We start from the raw sequence: 23,312 nt of genomic DNA on the forward strand, positions 1-23,312 counted from the left end.
CTTCCATGCTGCCCTGGCTCACAAGAAACGATGCTTAGGGTACTCAGTCTTCCTTTTCCATTTGCTCATCTTTTGAGCTTTTATCTAACTTTATAGCTTGATCCAACTACTGTATTTTATTGGAAGCTTTTTATGAGACTGGGAGTCTGTAACTACCTTCTTTCCATTTAATATAGCCCTTTGTGCTTCTCTAATACCCTTATGTGTTATCTTATGTTTTAGTTATTTGTATATGTAGCATTATCCACTTAATAGTCAATAACTTCCATGAGGTAAGGAGCCATGTTTAGCTTGACCTTTGTATATTGTCCAGCACTAGCAAAGTGTTTTGTATTAAAAAAAAGATGTCTAATAAAGTCTCATCTACTTAAATGATCAGATATTAAATGATAAATTTACTTTCAATAAAGTAGTATTTTCTCTGAATTGAACTAATCACAAAAGAACCCAATAATCCTCTCTTTGATCTGACCTCATAGGTTATTTACTAGGAGTTTTCTACTTCTCTGTGGGATCTTGTGGTTTTTCATCATTCTTATAACACTTAAGTATGTCACATGTAGATAATGATGATGAGGGCAAGTGTAGTTTAGTGGAAAGAATTTAGGGTTTAAGTCAGGAATCCCAATTCTAGATCTAGATGACCATTGGCTCTGACATTTATTAGTTTCATGATTGTGGGCACATCATTTAATCTCTTTGAGTTTCAGTTTCTTCATCTGTAAATTGAGTATATTAATACTTGCAATGCCCAACTCGTACCATTATATTGAGGGCAAATGCTTCATAAAAGGTATCATAAGTGAAAATGTAGGTTACCATTATTATGACTAATTTTTAAAACGAGAAAGATCCTTTTGAACTCTTTTTTTTAATTTTTATAAAACCCTTACCTTCCGTCTTGGAGTCAATACTCTGTATTGGCTCCAAGGCAGAAGAGTGGTAAGGGCTAGGCAATGGGGGTCAAGTGACTTGCCCAGGGTCACACAGCTGGGAAGCATCTGAGGCCAGATTTGAACCTAGGACCTCCCGTCTCTAGGCCTGGCTCTCAATCCACTGAGCTACCCAGCTGCCCCCAGAACTCATTTTTAAAAAATTGAACTCATTTTAAAATAGTGGGATCACTTGTCTCTGTTGATAATGTACCTAATTGTCTAATTGATTTTTCATTGGGAATTTTTTTTTTAGTTTAATGAGGAACAGAACTTGGTGTTGAAGTGATCAAATCATTTAATGTAATGATCTGACTTCTTCTGCTCCCTTTTTTCAATGTGTTTCATTCAAGAATTTTGAAACCAGATTGATATTTCAGTAATACTTGAAGTTTTCTTTTTTAATTGACTCAAGGCAGCAACATGCAAATTTAATCTACAGCATCTGGGCAATACAAAAAATCCTTTAGTCAACGAGTCAGTAAGTGGAGCGTTGGACTTTTATTTTGTTCATTCCACAAACATTTATTAATCTCTTGTTTGCAGAACCCTATTTTAAGGGCTCTAGAAAAAAAGTTCAGAGAAGATATTATTTCTTGCCTTCCGTTCTTAGTCTAGTTGGGGATTAAAACACAAACAACTGTCATATACTATCACATGATAAATGCATTTTGGGGGTAAATGCATTGGGGTTACACAATTTCATTAGTGTAAAGAATTGGCAAAATTCCTTCTACCAGTGCACACAGGTCATCAGCTGTTCTGCATTTTATTATAGGGGGCACTGAAATGTTACATCATTTGCTCAGGGTAATGTGAACAGTTTTTTAGAAGTTACACTTGAACCCACATCTTACTCAGCCCAGATCTGTCTCTCCATTGAGCCATGCTTAAGTCTTGATAAATGCATCTGAGAAATAGAAACAAAAAGTTTATATGTAAACTCTAAACTTCAAAAGTTGCTTATTTCCTTTGTTTTTCTCTTAATGCTAATTAAAGTGATTTTCAGTCTGTTGGTTACTGTGATTTCCATTTTGTCTGTCTATCCACTGGTATTCCCTCCCTTGCAATAAAAAAGTCTAAAGAAGCTCTGAGCCATTTCTACCTGACTGATGGGTGAACTCTGTTTAATGGTTGTCAAGATAGCTATCGACCACACTTTGTTCCTAGAATAAGAGTAGGAAGAGATACCAAGAGATGAAAGGAGGAATGTGTTGGGATTTGTGCTGCTGTGTGGCACAAGCAACTGGGTGGATGAGCTGTAGGTCCCAAACCTAGTTTATGTTGACATAGTACTTCTTATAGCAGCTACCAAATCAGTCGACTCAGTCTCTATGTAACTATTGAAGCTTACACTATATATACCGTGTGTGTATTTGCACATTTTATCACCTTCCTACCTCCCATTTGAATGTGAGCTTCCTGAGGGCAGGGACCACCCCTGTTCTTGCCTCTGTGGTCTTGGCATTAATTCCATGATTTATTCAACTGAGAGCATTTGAAGTCTTTGAAAATTCTTAAATAAAAAGACAACATTCTTGACAAGTTACTTACCTGGTCTTAAGTCAGCTTTCTCTTAAAAAAAAAAAGTTAATTGCATGTTTGATGTGGCAAATTAATAAAAAAGCAATCAGTGTGAATAAATCAGAATACCTAGATCCTTTGACTGTATGCTGTCTTATTAATTTCTTTTTACTTCAAGAACTAATATTAGTATAATTGAAGATGATCCATGTTTTGGCATCTCATTCTGAAAATCTGAAAACTTACAGTGTTTATAAGGTCTCTCTGAATATTGCAATATTGTTTTGAAAGGCTCTTAGCCCTTTTTAATGCCTTCAGTTCCTTTGGGCTCTCTTAGGTTGGAATAATAAAGGGTGATCTGCAAATAACTAGAAATATCCAAATTATTTCTTTCTTGGGGTTGCCAACAAATCTTTGAAGTTGGACTTTTGCAAATGATTATTTTGGGATGTCTGACTTGTCAAGAAGTACTGTTTCTGTTACAAGGAAATAACATTTTTCATGTTGAGGATGAAAAATTTTCCACCACCATGAATGTGTTATTGGCCTCATTCAGCTGCCTGCCATGGAGTCCAATTTCTAGAATGCAGTAGCATTGCCATTCCTTTCTGCTGTTCTTTTAGCTCTTTCTTCACATTCTGAATCCTCTGACCGCCAAGCATCCATCCTTGGGGTGTTACTCTGCCAGGTTAAATGTGTGAATTACAGGCTAGAGAGGGAGTTGAAGATTTGTTCCATTTTCTGCTCCCAAATAATACTTTCTCATGGGCTTTTCTTTTCTTTTTCCATTTTGGTGATCAACTTCTCTTTCAGATCCTGAGTCATCAAATGGATTATTCCAAAAAGAGGGAAATACAGTTAAATAGTTAGAAATGGTAGACATTCATCAGTTGGCAGTCACTGTGAGTGGAAGAAACCACATGACTTCTGCCTAGTTAATTATGACTTTATTGGTTTCAGTGCACATTTTAATTCTTAAGCAATTTAAAATGTGACTGCATCTCACAGAGATAATTATCTGTAATTGCACTTTTGTTCATTGTCTGCAATGGAGAAATTCCTAGAAATTTGGATGGAATGTGATTGTGTGAGTCTTTTGATGCGATGCTAGAAATAGGTTTCTTGAAAAGTTTGCCTTAGATGCTGAAGAACTGAATGGTTTGTGTTTTTATGTAAAGTTTAAATGGTAATGAGTGATACAGGTATTCACTAAAACCTAAAATCACATTTTAAACACCAGGAGGAGTTACAAGAATTAAAATAGAGTAGATTAATGCTAAAATAGGCGGCTTCTATAGCCCAGTATAGCTGTAGTCATGCTAGGAGTTTTATTAGGGAGATAGCTTTCATAATAGGGGAAGGACTATTCTCTTTGTATTTAATTTAAGTAAAACATAATTTTTAAATCGACGTGTTTTTTACTTTATGAATATATAACTATTCTATTGTTATTTAAGTAAAACATAATTTTAAAATGGTGCATTTCTTTATGAATATATTACTATTATATTGGTATTTAAGTAAGACATAATTTTAAAATGGATGCATTTCTTTATGAATATATGATTATTCCATTGTTATATCATTTAAGTAAAACAATTTAAAAATGGATGCATTTCTTACTTTATGAATATATGACTCTTTAAGCCCCAGCTTTTGATAAGTTTGCTGATTTGGTTATGAAAACAAGAACTAGGCTTCCATCTAGGATTGTACCCTTCCCCCCCCAACCCCCCCCAAACACCTTCAGGAATGAGAATGGGAGAGAGATTATATTAATGTTTACATTTTGGTTTCCACTCATAGTTATTTGTTCATTAGGAAAAATTATATTTCATAATCTGGAGAAATAATTTTAAAATATGCCAAAGAAGAATCTTACTAATATGCCTAGCTACTACAAATCTCTGTATCCCTCCCTCCTTTTTTAAAAGAAAAGAAACCTCTCCAATTCAAGGATGTAGGTAGTCAGCCACCTAATAAACATATTGCTTTGTGGCGTTCAGAGCAAAAAGACAAGACTGTTCCTTGGAGAGGGAAGGGAAGGGACACAGGGAGGAGCCTCCCTTTTGGCTATAGAATGCTTTAAAAAACATATTGACATGGAAACTTCAGACAGCAAACATTTATGAATCCTTTCCCCTTATTTTTATCCCCCCTTCTCTCGAAGTTCATATTTCATTTTGCTCCCAAAAGCTCACAAGTCTGTGCCAGACGGAAATTCACAGAGGCTGCAGCAGGCCTACAGAGGCCACTCAGAGGAGGGACAGACATGAAACAATTGGGCCCAGTCCTCCGGCCGCCAGGCTGCACGGGTCCTCAGGGTGACTCCTGCCTGGCCCCCCACCTCCTGTCTTTCTTCTAACTTAGTTGCTCCCCTCTCCTCCCCCCTCCGCGGTCCCCCCTCCCCACGATCGCCTCCCCCACCCCCACCCCCGCCCCCATCCCAATTCTCTGGAGTCCACTGTGAGGCCATCCAGTCATACGTTGTCCATCAGATGTGTTTACTTTCTTCATGACAGCCGACACATCTGGAGCACATACTCAGGTTATTTCAGTGCCACTAGACACATTCCACGAGATCATTTCAGCGGTTGTTATGGCGATCTTCTTCCCTCCAGTGATTTTCAAGTTGCATGACAGAAATAGCTTGAGCTAACCGGGGGGACAAAAGTCAACGGGATCAGGAGGGGCTTCTTTCACAGAATGAACTAATTAGTGACCCTGCTTTCTTCACAGGGCAATGAGCATATGGTTTAATAAAGTGAGTCTATGACATTTTTTTCTCTCTCTCTGTAGGCAAAGCTGTCACTGGCTGAAAACTTTCCTGTTTTTACTGGTGGGACCATAGTCTGCTGTCTTTCAACAGAGTTTACTTCACAAGTAGAAAATGTTTGCTCCTGAGAGTTTAGCTTCAGAACTTTCTTGGCTTCAGACTACTTATGGGTAGCAGGTCCTTCAGTTTAAAGAGACAGCACTCGTTTTACATGAACTTTGTTACTAGGAATTTACATTTATAAAGGACTAAGCATTTCCCAGTGTTTTCTTTTTTTTTTTGTAAGTAGAACTAACTCTATTTTTGGGAGGTGAGGCAAGTTTAAGTTTGTCATAAATGGTGGATTTCATGAGGGTATATGTGAAATTTGTGATTTATAACAAACATGCTTGTTTTATACATCAATTGCAGGTTTATATAATATATATGTAAAATATGTACACAAAACCTATTTATACAAAACCAATTTATAACATGCCTACCACAATCAAATTTCATATATATGTATATATGTATTTGGATATATAAAATCTATAATTCATAAGCAACTTATACTTGATATCTGTGTGTAAAATACAGATTGCATTTTTATTTTATTTATATGTATACATGTGAAATCTGCAATTTATGACAAACATACTTGTTATATATGTAAAATGCAGATTGCATGTGTGTATATATGTGAAATCTGCCGTTTATAACAAACATACTTGCCATATGTAAATGCAGATGTTATAGTTATCTGTATGTATATGTACATACATATACATTTCTACAAAGACATATACATTAGAAATTTAGAGCAAACTCATACTTGTCATACTCACACTTTGCAGATCTTTTATATACATATGAAACCCTGTAATTTCTAACAAACTTTTCCTTGCCATGTAGATAAATCAGGGTTTTCATGTATATGCATGTCTGTATACTTATATCCATGCATATACACATATGAAATTTGTAATTGACAGCAAACATACTTCTTATATGTAAATCAGAGATTTCCTATATATAGACACACATTATTAAAACTATAATTTCTAACAAACTTATACTTGCCATATAGATAAATCAGATATTTAATATATGTATGTCTGTAAACTTATATACATGCATGTACACATATGAATTTTGTAATTGACAGCAAACATACTTATGTGTAAATCAGAGATTTCCTATATATAGACACACATTTATTAAAACTATAATTTCTAACAAACTTATGCTTGCCATATAGATGAATCAGATATTTAATATATGTATGTCTGTAAACTTATATACATGCATGTACACATATGAAATTTGTATATAGCAAACATACTTCCCATATAATCAGAGATTTCCTATATATACAGACACACATTTATTAAACCTATAATTTCTAACAAACATGCTTACCATATAGATAAATCTGATATTTAATATATGTATGTCTATACTTGTATATATGCATGTACACATGAAATTTGTAATTTATAGCAAACATACTTTCCATACATAAATTATATAATTCATACATATGTAAGTGTATATATATATATATATATATATACATGTACACATATATGACATTTATAATTTATAGCAAACCTACTTGCCTAGCCTCCATAAAACTTTAGACCTACTATATACACATATACACATGCCTATATATCTATGTATGTGTATATGTGTATATATTTATTTATATATACTATTATTCCATTTCTTTTTGGGGAAAGATTTAGAAAATATTGTTATTAAGCTTTTGTTCAGATTCAACGTAGTTCTACAGTTTTAAAAAAGACTTCGTTGCCTGCAGAGCCTCTCACTAATTTTTTTTTTTACCTAACATGTAGTTTGATTATGATTCTAGAAAAAAATTTTCCCATAGCATTATTATATTGTATTAGGGAGAAATCTTCTCAGTGGCTTGACTTGTTTTCTTTTGTATTGACATTTGTGCAGGAGTCCCTGCATGATTAGCAAATGGAAATTATCCCCAGACTGCAGCAGTGCATTCAAGTAAATCTTTTAGATTTGTGATGATTTTATAAAGCATTGCACATTAATGCAGATGTGGAGATTTATATTTGAGATGATTGTGTATTATTAAGAATTATTATTGCTGGAAGCTATGCCCACCTCCAAAGATCCAGATTGCCGTGTAACAAAACAGTACTTTGCCTCAGTTACCATGAAGGATATACTCTAACCAATTTTCTTGAACTCTCTTAGTATGTGCCTGAGATTTTCTTTGCTCCTTATGTTGTAGGAGTGTTAGGAATTCTAACTGATAGACCCAAGCCTTTTGAAGTGCTTGCTAGTTCAGATTGCATTGGGCAATGCTTTGTTTCTTGCTTCTGACCACTATAAAAACCCAGGTCTTCCTCACATTTTTAGCTCATACTTGTACATCCCCCTCTCTCCCCCCGCAGACACACTCACATTTTTTACCCTTATTCACCCATTTTTCTCATCGCCACTCTTGGCATTGGCTCATTATTTTATCCAGAACTTCCCCTCACTTACACATTCATGCCTCATTTTAAAGATTACTGCCAAAGTACTGTAGTCATCATGTGTAATGAAGAGAATTATGTTTTCGGTTTGTTATTCATATACTGATTGCTTACTTTGAATTCGGTAAATATGACAGTGACAAGAAGAAGAAAAAACAGATTTGAACTCCTTGCTTGTTCCCCTTGGGATCTGGATTATTGTCTGCTTTCTCCATCCATCCTTGTAGCAGAGGCTCTCCAAGTCCCTCCCCTCCCCCTCTCTACCCCCCCTCCATCCCCCACCCCCACTCATTCCTTCTGCCTGGATACAGTTAAGACCAGTCGGTCACCAAGTCTGGAATACCTGCCCTCAGGAGGGCTCGAGGGGACACTAAGAGGTCATGTATTAGATCGGACTTTAATTCACAGAGACCTGTTTGTTGCTGGCTCCTTATGCTCCTGCTAGTTTCACATTATTAATTGTAGTGTAGTTCAGGGTCCAAATTAGATGTGTAAGTATGTTGAAAAGCAGGCAGTGAGCTCAAGTTAGAATGCTGAGGCCAGTTATGAAATTATGTTTCCCTCTCCAGATGTAACTTTGCAGTAATTAAATCTAATGAAATTTAAGTATTGTAGTCAGTGTTGTGGTAGCTATCTCCAAGGCTAATTGGTAATATCACTTAAATCACAGCAATTATTGCCAGTTATCTGGAAACTATACTAAATCCAAACAAGTCACATATATTAACCCTGATTTTTTTTCCAAATTGGGTGAAACAGATAGTGAGTCCAAGTCCCACTTCCCTTCCTCCTCTCATTCACATCAGGAGTATTTTGTTGCAATTATGTCACCAACCGACGTTATTCTTTTTTTCTTTTAAGATACAATCTATTCACTTTCAAGTTTAGTTTTTTAAAAATCATTTCCCTCCTTACTTTCTTCATTTTCCATATTTTGAAGTTTTTTTTTCTGTTTTTTTTTCCCCATATCTTCTGTTATTACATTGGAATATTTACTCTGTACAAACCCAGAGTGGGTGCCCACAAGAATGGTTTTGTTTTCCTTTTTTATTTTGGTGAACAAAAATCTATGGTAAAATATACTTAGAGACTTTGAAAAGCTATTTACAGATCAATCTAGGGAGGTATCCCAATAAAGAGTTAAGAGGTTGTATTGTTTTGCAGACCCCAAATAAAGTATTATCACAAAAGCTCCTGGAGCCTTTGATTTCTTTTGTGTGTCAGGCACCTATTTTATTATGACAACAAAAGATGGGACCTGCTTCCTCCTCTCCAGCAGTCAGGCTGCTTCAGTTTTGCCTGCTGCATGCATCTGAATGAATGGGGGACTCAAAATGTCAGTGATAGGCCAACTAATATGGTTTTCTCAGTTGTGAAATGTTTGTGTTAAGGATTTTTTTTGGGGGGGGGTTTGTTTTTGTTACAGTCTGACAGCTGAAGATGCTTTTAAAGCCTTCTAGTCACTTAGAGCAGAGCTATACAGCACAAGCTGGGTGCTTCTAAAAGGCAGGTCGTATCCATCACTGGAACAGCAAGGCTCTGGGTTATGAGAGAAGATCGAGGGGTGGGGGAGGGAGGCAAGGGAAAGGGGGAGCTGCTCAGTCCAGTTTACATTTGTCACCAGTGACTAGCTTTTAAAAAATGTATTAGCTGTGCATGGTGGTAAGTAAGTTCCAGCTGCAGGGGATTACTGCTTTGAGTGGGTCGGGGAGTTTGGAATGCATTCACTTCCATCAGGGGATTTGTGTCCCTCGTCATTAGCCTTAACATTACTAAAGCACTAAAGATTAAGAACAGACCAATGTCACCTGCTCTGAACTTTGGGAAACTCTGGAATCCTTAAAAAAATCATCCAAAATGCGGGTGTAAGGGGCGTCCTTGTCTAGAGTGTCCCTGTCCCTGCCCTGAAGGATTTTGCAGCTGGCATGCAGGAAATCAAAGGGAAGATCTAGGTTCAGGCAGAACATTGTCTGGGGTTGACTTATTCTTGCTCCTTATCAAACGTGTCACAACCATAATTTATACCACAGGCACCTTTGCAAATACCTTTCTGTTAATGAGCATATTTGTGTGTGTGTGTGTGTGTGTGTGTGTGTGTGTGTGTGTGTGTGTGTGTGAAATTACAATGTTGAGATGAACTGTAGTTTTGAAGAAATGTTTCCGAGGACTTGAGACTCATGAGTTAAGAGTAAAGAATTTTACTTTTTGGGGGAGAGGGGGCGGCGCATGTACTTAAAAAAACAACACACACAAGAAAGTGAAGGGAGCACCACAAAGGTTTACTTTTTTCAGGGATTTTGAAATTCATCTTCCATGCCAGCTAGCAGTTTAGTGGCAGGAAGTCTTTCCTAGTAGTGCAGTCATGAACTGGTAAACGAGAAGCATCTGTAAAAATTTAGAGGGAATATCAGCTTTCTCAAAGCTCCAGCCCAAGACTAATGAGGTGCAAATGATAGCACTGTATAACCCTTCCCCACCCCAATTGTGGAATGAGATATTGAGGCAAAAATAAAAGAGGAAGACAGAGATTTCAGAACGGCACTCCACTGAAACAAATTTCATTTTTCAAAATGAAATGGTTTTCAGATGACTTAGATGAACCAACTTTTAAGGTCGGGAAGTAGCCAACAATTACTGTTCTCCTCAGCAGAAAAAATGCCTCTCTGCTGAGTAAAAACATTCAGGTGGCAGAGAGTTTTTCTGATTTTGTTTTTTTGTTTTTGTAGAATCAGTGACTTGGGGAAGTGGGGGGGGATACACGTGTGTTAGATTACATACCTGTTAGCCTTGCTGTACTAATTAACAGGAGTTCTACTTTAAGTAAACTGCTGATTTGCATCTTTGGCAGGCACCTCTCCCTTTACAGAAAAGGAAAAAAGAAAGGGGTAAGAAAAAAAAAAAAGATGTGATTTGTTTGAAGGAACACATCTGGGGTGCGATCTGCTGTATCTTAACACCAGATGGCAGGTTTAGGCTGACAACTAAACCCACTTTAGCCTGGTCAAACAGTATCTTAATCTCCCCCCATCTCTGACCATGCACAAGGAAAACTCCTGTGGAAGTCGAACAATTATTTGTACTTCGAGCTAACCGAGAAGTCCTCTGTAATTGTGTCTTTGGGCTGATTCTTTTTCCTTGTCTTTGTGCTGTTTATAGACAAGGCTGCCTTTCCTTGGCAACACCTGAAACGTTCCCTGTGTGGCTCATCCCTTTTCAAAGTATGTTTTGTAGGGGCAGAGGTGTGGTGCCTGGAAGTGTCTGATTCTTGTCATAACAGGTATGGCTTTAGCTGACTTGAGCAGTGACTAGAAGTGACAGCAATGCATTTGAGGTGCCTGGAGGGCCCTCAGTCATCACTCCTACACAGTGCATGGAGAATATGAAAGCGCTGCTCACCATAGCTTGCCAGTGTGAAATGCCATCCTGATAAAAGAACAGGACAGTGAAGGGAATCTCTTGTATGTGGACATGGGGAGGAGCCACGAAGGCACAGGAGAAGGAGGAAATGCCTTTTTTTTTCCTCCCTGGTCTTTTGGAGGATTTTTTTTTATTTTTTTGGAAAGGGAAAAGCAATAAAACCATGCACATGGTAGAGAGATTTTGAAAAGACAAGGAAAGGAGGATGTTGCTGGGGTCTGCCTGGTTTGAAGTTCAGTCCTTCTACTAGACTACATCTGGCTTCTTGGTGTCTTCTAGAATTATAGAATATACCAAGGGGCTGCAGGAGAAATGGGGTGTGCAATATTCTCCCTACATTGTAATCATATATTACCTTCAAAAGGATGGCCCTCAGTCAAGGACTAGTTTTATTATTTTTAAAATTAATTTAAAATTAATTTAATTTTTTAAAATTAATTAAAAATTAATTTCCAAAGGACCCAGATCTAAAGGCTTTGCAGACATGAGCTCTACTCTCTCTCTCTATATATATATATATATATGTATATGTGTGTGTGTGTGTGTGTGTATGTATATATATATATTTATATATATATATATATATAAAAACACATTCTACATAGAGTGATTTATAATTTAGAAAGTACTTTTCTCATGACACCTCTTTGAAATCGGTAGTATAGGGCACTGGACTTGGGAGTTGGGAAGACCTAAATTCATAGCTGTGTGACTGTGGACAAGTAATATTAATATCAATAATAGTTAACATTTATATAGCACCTACTCTATGTCAGACATTGTGCTAAGTACTTTATAATTATTATTTCATTTACTCCTCAAAACAACCCTGGGAGGTAGGAGCTATTATTATCCTCATTTTACAGATGAAGAAACAGGCAAACAGGTTAGGTGACTTGTTCAAGGCCACACAGCTAGTAAATGTCCGAGTCCAAAATGGAACTCTAGTCTTTCTGGTTTCAGGTCCGGTGCTCTAACCACTGAACTGCCCAATTGATCAGTTTCTTCATCTGTAAAATGAGAAGATTTGATAAGATGCCCTTTGAATTCCCTCCTATTTCTAAAGTTAGGATTCAATGATCTCCACTTGACAAGTTTTTTGGAAATAGTGACAAAGAGAATTTAATTTTGGTGTAGTCACAGAGGTAATAAATGATTGAGGCTGGACCTCACTATAGTTCTTCTGAGACCAAGTTCATTGCTCTTTTCCTCTTTTCCATGAGAGCACTTAAAACCTGTATGTCCAAGGGCAAGTCACTTAGCCTTCTTTTGGGCCTCAGTTTCCCCATCTTAAAAGTGGAGATTATAATTATTCTTTTCTCTCCATGTAGTTGTGCTTCTCCAATGAGTGAATATAAATAGAGCCCTTTGCAAGAGTTAAAGCATTGAATAAATGCTAGGGATTATTATGTTAGGGTTATTTTCACACTCTGTGCCTAAGGAGCCTTTGGGGATTGTTATGTTCTTTAGTTAAAAAATTAAAAAAAAAACATCCTTACAAGAATAGAGGATTTTAGGGGCCAGTCACCCTAACTCTCTTCATTAGATTTGAAGTTGCTTTCTTTGTGCTCTCTTTAATCAGTCTTTTACCTTTGCTCCAATTCATTATTTCCCCAAACAACTAATCAAAAACATTAGAGCAGATCTCCAACTAGCTATAAAAATTATGTTTGTAAGGACCATTTTTAATTGTAATTATTGTAAACAAGAGAAGCTTAGTGGATAGAGGGCTGACCTTAGAGTTAAGAAGAATCAAGTTCAAGTTCTTTATACTAATTCTGTGATTGTGGGTAAGATGCTTAACTTTTGTTGCAGCTGGAAACTAAGATGAAATGTTATGGCAGAATTCTTCAGAGAGAAGTTTCCATACCTGGTGAATTCACAGGTATGCATATCTTTCCCCTAAGGTTTTTTTTAAAGCCATGCCCCATGGCATGGTTTCCCCAAAGGATTAAGTACTTGCTCTTCCTCAAGTATGGAATGTTTGCCTTCCTCAGCTCTGAATCCTCGCTTCCCTAGTGGACCTTAAGGATGCTGCTCAAATTTTATCTTCTGGGGGTCTTCCATGTCATATGCCTTTTCTCCAAGATTATTTTACATTTGCTCTATACATACCTTTTTTTTTTTTAAGAACTCTTATCTTTTGCCTTAGAATGCTGAGTATCGATTCTAAGTCAGAAGAGCAACAAGGGCTAGGCAATTGGAGTTAAATGGCTTGGCTCAGGTCACACAGCTAGGATGTGTCTGGGGCTAGATTTGAACCAGATCCTTGAAGCTCTGTCTATCCACTGTGCTACCTAATTGCCCCTTAACTTCATGTTTTCAAGGAACATAACTTTACTTTTAAACTGGCAGGACTGTTCAGTTTGCTAAGTGCACAGTTGAGGACACAATTGTTTCTTCCAGGCATCATGCAAGGGAGAGTCTTTCAGGAAGAGTATTTTTTAAGGTTACATGGTAAAACCTGACCAGTTCCACCTATTTGGAAGGTGAACATCTCAATTTTAAGAAACTTTGGCTTAACAGCTCCAGGAGTGGGGAGGAAAGAAAAGAAGGGAGACAATTTGGATTTTATAACTTTGGAAAACTCATGGGGAAATTTGTTATTAAAATAAAAAAAATAAAAAGAAACTTGGTCTTAACTTGAAAAAAAAATTCCAGTTAGCTGAAATGATTTTGATAGTACATATGTTTAATTTTAGATTATTTTCTATTCAACATAACAGTGAAAAAATAACTAGCATAAGTCAGAAAACCTGGGTTTAAATTTCATCTGTGTGACTTTGGGAAAGTTTTTTGGCCTTTCCAGGCCTCAGTTGACACAGCTGTAAAATGAAAGGGTTGCACTAGATGCCCTCTGAAGTCCATTGAACTCGAGATCTGTATGATCTTATAAATTTTCATCTTAATTTGGTTTAATTGAAGAGTCTCTCAGTTAAAAACATGACCTATCTAATGCAGTATCATATATTTTATGCATGTTACCTCATCTGTCATACATTATGTTTTAAATTTTCTGAAGTTACTTTTTATTCAGTATGACATTTGGGGCTGATTTTTAAAAAAAAACACTAAAATAACTTGGGTTCTTTTATATATAATGTAACAGCAACTATCCTCTAAACAAGCCTTAGGCAAACTTCTCAGAAAGTTCTTAATGGATTGGTTTTTTTTTAAGGCCATAATTCCAAGTAATTTTAGAAACTGCTGTAGTCTGTGTGTCTATGCATTTTATTCTAGAAGGTTACCTATGTAACTTCATGGCCATGTCCACAGGGTTCCCATTAGTATCTTATCTTTGTATTTTCAGATGTTATCATTATCTTCAAAAAAGACTATATTCAAAAGTTGACATAAAAAAGAAAATATATTATTTAAGATGAGTGGTCCAATTTTTAGTGGTTTACCTGTGAAAGTGATGTATGCTATAATCTTACTTCCAACTGAATTTTTCACTATAATTGTTTGATTCAGATTTCCTAGATGAGTTTGGCCATGTTAAATACACTTCTGAGTGCAGAGTTAGCAGAATGTAAGTGAGTTCCATTTATTTGAGTGTTAAGATTGTTTGGCTGTGAATGTTATAAATTTTTCTTTTTCTTTAAGCTGTATTTGGGGAAAAAATTCTAACATTACAGTCTGTTGTATGTTTATACATATCAGTAGAAAAGCTCTTTTATTATCTGACTATTTCCTATGCATCTTTATTAGTTTAAAAGACTCAAGAATTGAATCTGAGGAATCTTGGTGTCCTTATGACATGAAAAAAAGAATGATCTTACAACCAGAAAAATACTCCTGTCTGATCTTTCGGTATGGTCAGTTAATGGTTTTGCTTATTAGAATGGTTTTTTAAAAAATTATTTAATGGTATATTTTTAAACATTGTCAAGCATGTAGGACTTAAAATCACTTGACCTTTTTTTGCAGATTTAAGAACTGTGCAGTGGCAACTTAAATGTAAGAAAGAGGAAACTAAAAATTATTATAGTATATAGTTGTATTCCCTATGAAACCAGAAGATGCCATCCTTTGAATGCTCTAAATGGCTAAAACTAGCATTTGAGTCTTTTAGACTCCTATTATAATTAGAGATAATAAGTTGATTGACTTGTTGAAATAAATTATAAATCATATTTAATTAGTCCATGGTATTCCAAAACAGGCATTACTCTAAATATATGCTGCTTTGATGGATCTTTGATATCATTGATATGAATATTCCTTCCATTAGTATTGATCATACCCCCTACCTTCAGATGACCCATGACACCTTTTTATCCTATGGAATTTTTATATAACTTTTCCTGTATTGGATATACCCAACATGCTAGAAGTTTTCTCCTGCTTATTTATTGGAAATATTTGAGTTTTTTCATTGGTTTCCAGTTTTTACTACCTGCTTGGCCCACTTATTTTTCTGTTCCTATATATCCTCGTTATAGTTGTAGTCATTTCATGGATGTCCAACTCTTTAAGACCCCATTTGGGGTTTTCTTGGCCAAGATACTGGAATGGTTTGCCACATTCTTCTCCAGCTCATTTTATAGATGGGGAAACTGAGGCAAACAGTTAAGTGACTGGCCTAAGATCACACAGATGAGATCAGATAGGAACTCACAAAGATGAATCTTCCTGACTGCAGACTTGGCTAAATATTGGTGTTTCGCCATTGGTAATACAGGGTAGTTTATTGATATCTACCATATGTCTTTCTGTTTCCACTTGGGTTATTTGAAATTTTACTTCTTCTAAAATTGTACCTTTCTATTATCTGTAACCATATAGAGTCATTAAGAGACTATTGATTTTCAAGTGTTGGAATTTCGTGACAGCAGGGAGCTGTAATGACCATTAAAACACACTAGGCATGTTATCCCATCAGTTTTCTCAAATTCCATGTTCAGTATTTTCTCTCAGTGTCTATATATGATACACATATATCTGTATCTACATCATCTTTACTTCAATGGGTATAGGATGATCCCATTTGTTTTGATAATCACTCTAGTATTATAGATAAACATTCATCCATGTTTTTCTCATTTTGTATTTTCAATATCTGTGTTCTTCTATAAATCCTTTATAAAGGATCTGCCAAACATGCTAGATATTTTTTCTGGAATCTTTAATATTTTTGCATCTTCCCTAATATAATTTAATCCCTTTTCTTCCTCCTATTCTGAGTCCAGCCCATTGTCTATATATTTCTCTCTGTGTGTATATAATCATGTGTATTAGCTTGCATATTTCATTGAGAAATATTTATTTTTCACCCTCTTTGTTCTTCCAGTTAGACCAATAATTTTCACATTACTATCAATTTCATCCATTAGACTTGGATATGTTCTAGAGCTCATTCAGTTAATATACCATCATCTGTTAAAATAGAGAACATATGAATAACTTTGTCATCCATAGGAAATCCTGTTTGGACTCTGTGAAAGATGTCTTTAATTATACCACTTACCTCTTTAGGTGAGCATGTTTGATTTCAGTATGTAGCTTATAATTGAACAAAATGATCTCTATAGACACTTTTGTCATTGCTTTGTATAATTTTAATATGGATAGAAGATGCCATCTTTGAGAGAACACTTAATATTGAATCTTGTTCCATGGAGTTACAAATCAATGAACAGTGGACAAAGCAAGATCTTATCATCTCTATGCCTTTTATTCAGTTAATACAACCCAGGGAAGTAGACACTTGATCCTTTTCTAAATATTTGGAAGTTCTTGGCAAGGCAGGCAGCATGGTATCATGGAAAAAGCACTGGATGAGGAGGCAAGAGTCCTGAGTAGAAGTGCCAGTTTTGCCACTTAACTACCTATGGGACCTTGGCAAGTCACTTGGAACTCTCTAGTTCTCTTCCATTAAATTTCCCCTGAAGTGCTGTATTGGAGTTTTGTGTACAGAAGAGAAACTATGTTGGGAGAATTAAGCCTTTTATTACTCAGAGAAAGATAGATATACAGAGAGAAAACAACTTGTGGCAGTGTAAGACCTAGTGTTGGTATCTGGGATTTTTTATACCAAGAACATGTTCTTTCTTTTGTTTTCTCATCTTTTCATGTCAATATAGTGAGGGCTATGAAAGATTTTTAACCCCCTGCATTCAAGGCAAATGAAATCTCCCCTGAAGGAGTTGTCATTTTAACGAAAAGAGTCAATAGCTTAAAATAATGGTGTAGAACTTAAAGAAAAAGTCTTTGCTTCCTTTCAACAAATCCAAGCATTATTCTAAGGTGAGGTTTCTAATGTGTCTGGATTTCCCCCCATGAGTTTCATATATATGTATGTATTTTTATCTGTCACAGATGATGCATTCTCACATGAAATTACAAATTAACTTTCTCCTTTTTTCAGCACTCCAGTTGAATTCATTTGGGTAGTTTTTCCATTGACATAGACCTCAGACCTTCCATTCTTTCCTAAATGGTCCTTTTTCCCCCATTGTTGAAAAAATTTATGTAATGATCAGTTGCTTTCCACCAAGACTCTTCAGGCAGTATACATATATGCTCCATCTGTTAGTTTTTAACACAAAACTGGCCAGCTTGATAGATTCTAGGAAAGTCTGTTCTCTTCTGGGTAAGCCTAAATCTGAGAATTTAAGGTCACTTCCACACTTCCACACTTCCAGTCCACAGCGAGGCCCCAGAGTTGGATTTTAGTGAAAGTCTTCTACATGGGATAAAAGGACTTCATTGGAGGGCAGACATTTCTATTGCCTGTAGAACTATTCTCTTTGTGATTCCTTCTCTTTCCTGTTTGATGATTTTTTTTTGTTTCGCTGAACCACATCAGTTCTGATTGTGGCTCTGCGTCGTGGTTTGTCTATTTCTGTTTTTCTTTTGTAATCTTCAGCTGAGAATTACATTGCTTTCATGGTGATCTCTTATCTTGATTTCCCCCAATTTTGCTTATTTTTGGTTCCTGCTTGTTTTGCTTATTTTGTTTGGTTTGCTTATTTTGAAGTTCCTGCAGTGGGTGCTTTCTCTTCCTTCTGTCATCTTACTTCTTATTCCCCCAATTTATTATGAGAATGATGCTAGGGAAAAGCAGAAAAATCTGTATTGTACTAAAAATTTCACATGACTGGAAGAAAAATCCATATAATGCCAATTATACACTAGGTCCCATGATAAATATTATCTCACTTGATCATCAGAATAATCTGGGAGGTAGGTGCTATTATTATCTTAATTTTACAGTTGAGGAAACTGAGGGATACAGGTTAAATGATATGCCCCAGAGTTACACAGCTAGTAGGTGTCTTGAGAATAGATTTGGACTCCAGGTCTCTATGGGCTTGTTCCACCTAGTTTCCTTTGCTTCATTTTAAAAGGTTCATATAGGAACATTTAGCAGGTACCATTTCTTGATTGGCCTTTCATTAGATCTGGTACTCAGGGCTCTGTTGATGCTAAAATTGGTCTCTATATGTGTCATCAAAAGTTATGGCTTTTTTTTCTGTTTGGAATTTTAAATTTCTTATCCAGCCAGGCAGATAGAAGAATTAATTATTAGTAATAGCTTCTTCTTAACCATTTTGACATTTACTGGTTGTAGGGTAGATAATAATAGCAAAATTTTATATTTCTATAACTCTTGAAGGTTTTTAAAGTTCTTTCATCTCAATAAGCCTATGGGGTGGGTAGGAAGTCAGCTTCTTTTTTGAGTGGAGGTTGTTTTATTCTTTGTCCTTATGTCCTTATCATTTAGCTCAGTGATTGGCACAGAGGTGCTTAATAAGTACTTGTTGATTAATCTTGTATTGATTGATCGATTGGTTGATTTTCTCCATTTTACAGATGAAGAACTAAGAAAGATTTGGTAAGTTGGCCTTGTGGTTACAACATTAGTAAAAAACAGCTTGGATTTGAACCCAAGTCTTTTGACTTCAAACCCACATTTCTTTCTACTCTGCCATGCCTTTCTCACTAGAGGGAAAATGAATTTGAATGAGGGAAAACTTCCCTAAATGGAATAAAAGTAGTTTCTTCTCTTCCTATTCAAGTTCCTTTGTCAGTTGCAGAAGATAGCAGCACAGTTGACTGTCCAAGAGCAGCTTCAAACTTTGGGCAATCCTGGATGGTTAACCAGTGAGATCATTTGATCATAGTGAAACTTCCCAGCCGTTATGAATTCAGATTTCTGGTGCATTATGCTTTTATTACTAGATTGAATTGTAGGATAAGAAGAGGGTTTTGATCACCTAGACCACACAAACAAACTTAGAGATTTTATACTTGAATCGGAGGATTTCAAATGGCATCTTTTAAAACAAGTTTTTCCTCTAAAGGTAATTTTTTTCTCTTTGGCTTTGGGGTTCATTTGTTTCACAGTATGCTCCATTAATATTTGAATTTTCTTAGTCAACACCTGCTTGCAATAGCAGATTTTCATTCTGTAATATGCATTTTTAACATGTTAATTTTACCAACATTTCTTTTTCAGTGACTTTTATGCCCACTCTAATGCTTCTGCTTTGGATTCCTTCTTTAAGAAGAGGTCAGGAAAAATTGAACCTTCTTCTGAAGCCAATTCTGGAGTCACTCCTAGAGGAGTATGCATGTGTTTGTGTGGGCTGTTGAATGTGTGGGTCTTTTTCTGAATGGTGCTCCTTGGAGTGTCTTGGTTAAGTGTGCTGTGGCAATAGGAAGAAAAAAAACCCCACATTTCCCCCAGTAATCAGAAAGAAGTTAATCAGAGTCAACAAAGAGTAAAAATAGTATTTAAGTCCATTGCTGAGCCATTGTTCAGATGCACAGTACAAATGTGTTCTGCTCAAGTTGGCTGGAACAATGTCTCAAGTTAGTGATTAGGCTCCACTCCAACTTTAACCTCCGGCAAAATTTATGCAGCTATACTACCGTTTGTCAGGTAATTAAAGGGAAAAAAAGAAATATTTGCCTAAAGTAGAAGTGTTTTTAATTAAACATGAAAAATAATAAATAAATGCAGGAACTAAGTAAACAGTGAGGAAACTGTTCCTAGCCTCTCCTCCAACATATTAAGACCTTGAAGTAAAAGGCCAACATTTTAGCATGGATGTTTGTTGAATATTCACTGAGCCTGTTTGCCATGATTTCTCAAGGTTCAGGTTATCACTTTTGCTGTGTTGGACCTTGGAACCTGATATTCATATTTTGCATTTCTTTAGTGGAGTGGAAGTATCTGTGTCCTTTTACATATATTTCTGCCCTATTGAAGAAATGTAGACTACGAATATCTAATTATGCTGCACTTCTACTTATTTCTACACAGTTTTTCTCGAGGTGAATGAAGGAAAGCTTTTTTGTGAGCTAGAGCCAAGCTTGACTTGTGTGAGCTTTTGTACCAGTCAGGATCATAGGATCAAAGATTTAGAGATGGAGGGGATCTCAGAGGTCATTTAGTCCAACATCTTCATCTTACACAGGAGAAAACTGAAACCCAGCGAGAGAACACTTTTTGAATAAGAGAATAAAGGGAGAATAAGAAGTCTCCTACGCCTCATTTTGTTAGTGATGGTTTAAATTCCTCTTCAATGTTCAAAACTGAACTAATCAGTTTCTTCTCCAAATCAGTTCCTTTTCCTGACTTCCTACTTTGACAATGCCAGCATCACTCTCTAATTTGCCCAACATAGAGTCATGTGACAACACTCACATTCCCCTTTCCTTTTCTTTAAAACCCTTACATTTTTTATGTATCAATTCCAAGGCAGAAAAGGGAAAGAGCTAGGTGATGGGGGTTGTGACTTGCCCAGCATCACCTCGCTAGGAAGGAGGAAGTATTTGGGGCCACATTTGAACCCAAGTCCTCCCAACTCCCAAGCTTTTCTCTCTATTCATTGAGCCTCCTAGCTACCCCCATAAACACCTTTCTATGAACGATCTTTAGTTTTTCTTTAGTCTTCTTTCTTTTTCTGTCATAGTTAGACCCCACTAAGTCATTTTATTGTGCTCTTTTGGCTGAATGGCTTCCTGGCTGAGATCCCCAACCCAATCTTTTGTTTCTATCACATCTGTCTTATGTTCTGGTGGTAGATTAATCTTCCCAAACCACAACTCTGATTTCCCACATGTTCAAAAACTTAAGTAACTGCCTACTGAATTAAATCTAAACTCCTTAGTCCACAGGTTAGCAAACTATGTCCCATCGGTCTACTCTTTTCTTAGTTTAACCTTCAGAAGCCTCCTATAATTTGGCCTCAACCTTCCTTACAGTCTTTTCTCCCATGTATTCTGAAGTCCAGTCAAGCATTGATGAATTCTTTGCTGTCCTAAAAATACCTTGCTGCTGTTTTCTTGCTTCCATAGCTTTCTTTGCCCATCCTATCTTCTCTGCTTAGATGTTCCACTTTTAACTCTCCTTATGGAAATATTACCTAACTTCAGAGCCCTATTATATGTTACCTCCTTAATGAAGCCTTTCCTGATGCCCAAAATCATATTTTTTATTATAATAGGATTTTCCCAGATTACATATCAATACATTTTTAACATTCATTTTCTAATATTTTGCAATCTGTGTTCTCTCCCTCTCCCTACCTTCCAGCCACCCTTCCTTCTCAAGAAGGCAGGTAATATGATGTATAGGTTGCACATTTATTATCATATAATACATATTTTATCATGTTGTAAAAGAAGACATTTCTTTAAAAAAAATTTTTTTTAAACCCTTACCTTCCGTCTTGGAGTCAATACTGTGTACTGGTTCTAAGGCAGAAAAGTGGTAAGGGCTAGGCAATGGGGGTCAAGTGACTTGCCCAGGGTCACACAGCTAGGAAGTGGCTGAGGCCAGATTTGAACCTAGGACCTCCCGTCTCTAGGCCTGGTTCCTCCACTGAGCTACCCAGCTGCCCCCAAGAAGACATTTCTTATACTATAGAAAATTTTATGAAGTAAATAAAGAATGGTGTCTTTCAATTTTCAAACTCTGTCCCATTCCTTCTGTGGTGGTGGATATTCTTTTTTTGTCATGAGTCTCTTGGAGTTGTCCTGGCTCCATGCTTTCTTGATAATAGTTGTCATTCACAAATGATCATCATGCATTATTGTTGTTACTGTATACCACATTCACTTTGTTCTGCTCACTTCACTTTACATCACTAAAGTCTTTCCAGGTTTTTTTTTTTTTGTGATCATTTTGTTGACATTTCTAATGACACCTTCCATTACAAGCATATTCCATTTTTTGGTCATTCTCTAACTGAGGAGTTCCTTTTTAATTTTCAATTCTTTGCCACCACAAAAAGAGCCACTACAAATATTTTTGTACAATTGGTTCTTTACAATCATATTTGTTAAGATATACTATGTTCCTGGAACTGTTCTAGGTGCTGAAGAGAATGCAAGAAAAAAAAAGAGACTTGGTCCCTGCCCTCAAACAGCTTACAATTTAGGGAGAGAGTTAGGGGAAGGGACAAAATACATGCCCCTAAGTGTAAAGAGGAATACATTTGTTCTCCTTAATTTCTCCCTCTCCTGAGGACAGAGGTAGAGCCAATGGTCAGAAGTGATAGGTGGGCTGTTTATGGGCCAATATAAGGAAAATTTTCTAAATTAGAGCTATAAAAAAACTAGAGTGGACTGTTTCAGGAAATAGTAAGTCTCTTTTCTATGGAAGTGCTTTACTAGAGGCTCTTTAGTTACTTGTCAGGAGTGTTGATAGATTTAGACCTGAATGGGACTTTTTAGGCTAACAAATCCATACCTTGTAAGTTAGTTGAGTCCTTTATTAGCTGAGGGCACATGACTAATAAAGGTTTATGACAGGATTCAAATCTAGGCTTTGTGACTTCTAGTTAAGCATTCTGTTCACCATACCATACTCTGCTTCTTTCAGATAAGATTCGTGATTTGGGTATGGGTTGCACTATCTTCTGAGTCCCTTACAACCCAGAGAATCTAGATTTTGTTTCTAAAATGTGTAAAATAATAATGATCAAAATGCAAATTCTAGCAATTCTGAGATTCAACCTCATATCTATCAGGTTGGCCAAAATGACAGAAATGGCAAATGGCAGATATTGGAAGGGCTACAGAAAAGCAGATACATTATATACTATCGGTGGAGCCGTAATTGAGGCTTCACTATTCTGCAAAGCAATTTGGAATTACACACAAAGGGTTAATAAAAGGTGTATGCCATATAGTTCACTGCTA

At 36.2% G+C, this 23,312-nt stretch overlaps 1 protein-coding gene across 4 annotated transcripts in view; it reads left to right on the forward strand.

Annotated features, from left to right (window-relative positions):
• Positions 1-23,312, forward strand: part of BNC2 (basonuclin 2) — a 505,926-nt gene that overhangs the window by 41,883 nt on the left and 440,731 nt on the right. Inside the window, exon 1 of one of the 4 annotated variants that reach the window (XM_056805334.1) lies at positions 4,916-5,295. The exons of the other annotated variants lie outside the window; for them this stretch is intronic. The gene's annotated coding sequence lies outside the window, so the exon portion shown is untranslated. Of the gene's footprint in view, positions 1-4,915; positions 5,296-23,312 lie in introns of those variants that run through there. 4 annotated transcript variants of the gene reach the window in all.

Source organism: Monodelphis domestica, chromosome 7 (genome assembly GCF_027887165.1).
Source record: "Monodelphis domestica isolate mMonDom1 chromosome 7, mMonDom1.pri, whole genome shotgun sequence".
Taxonomy (NCBI): Eukaryota; Metazoa; Chordata; class Mammalia; order Didelphimorphia; family Didelphidae; genus Monodelphis; species Monodelphis domestica.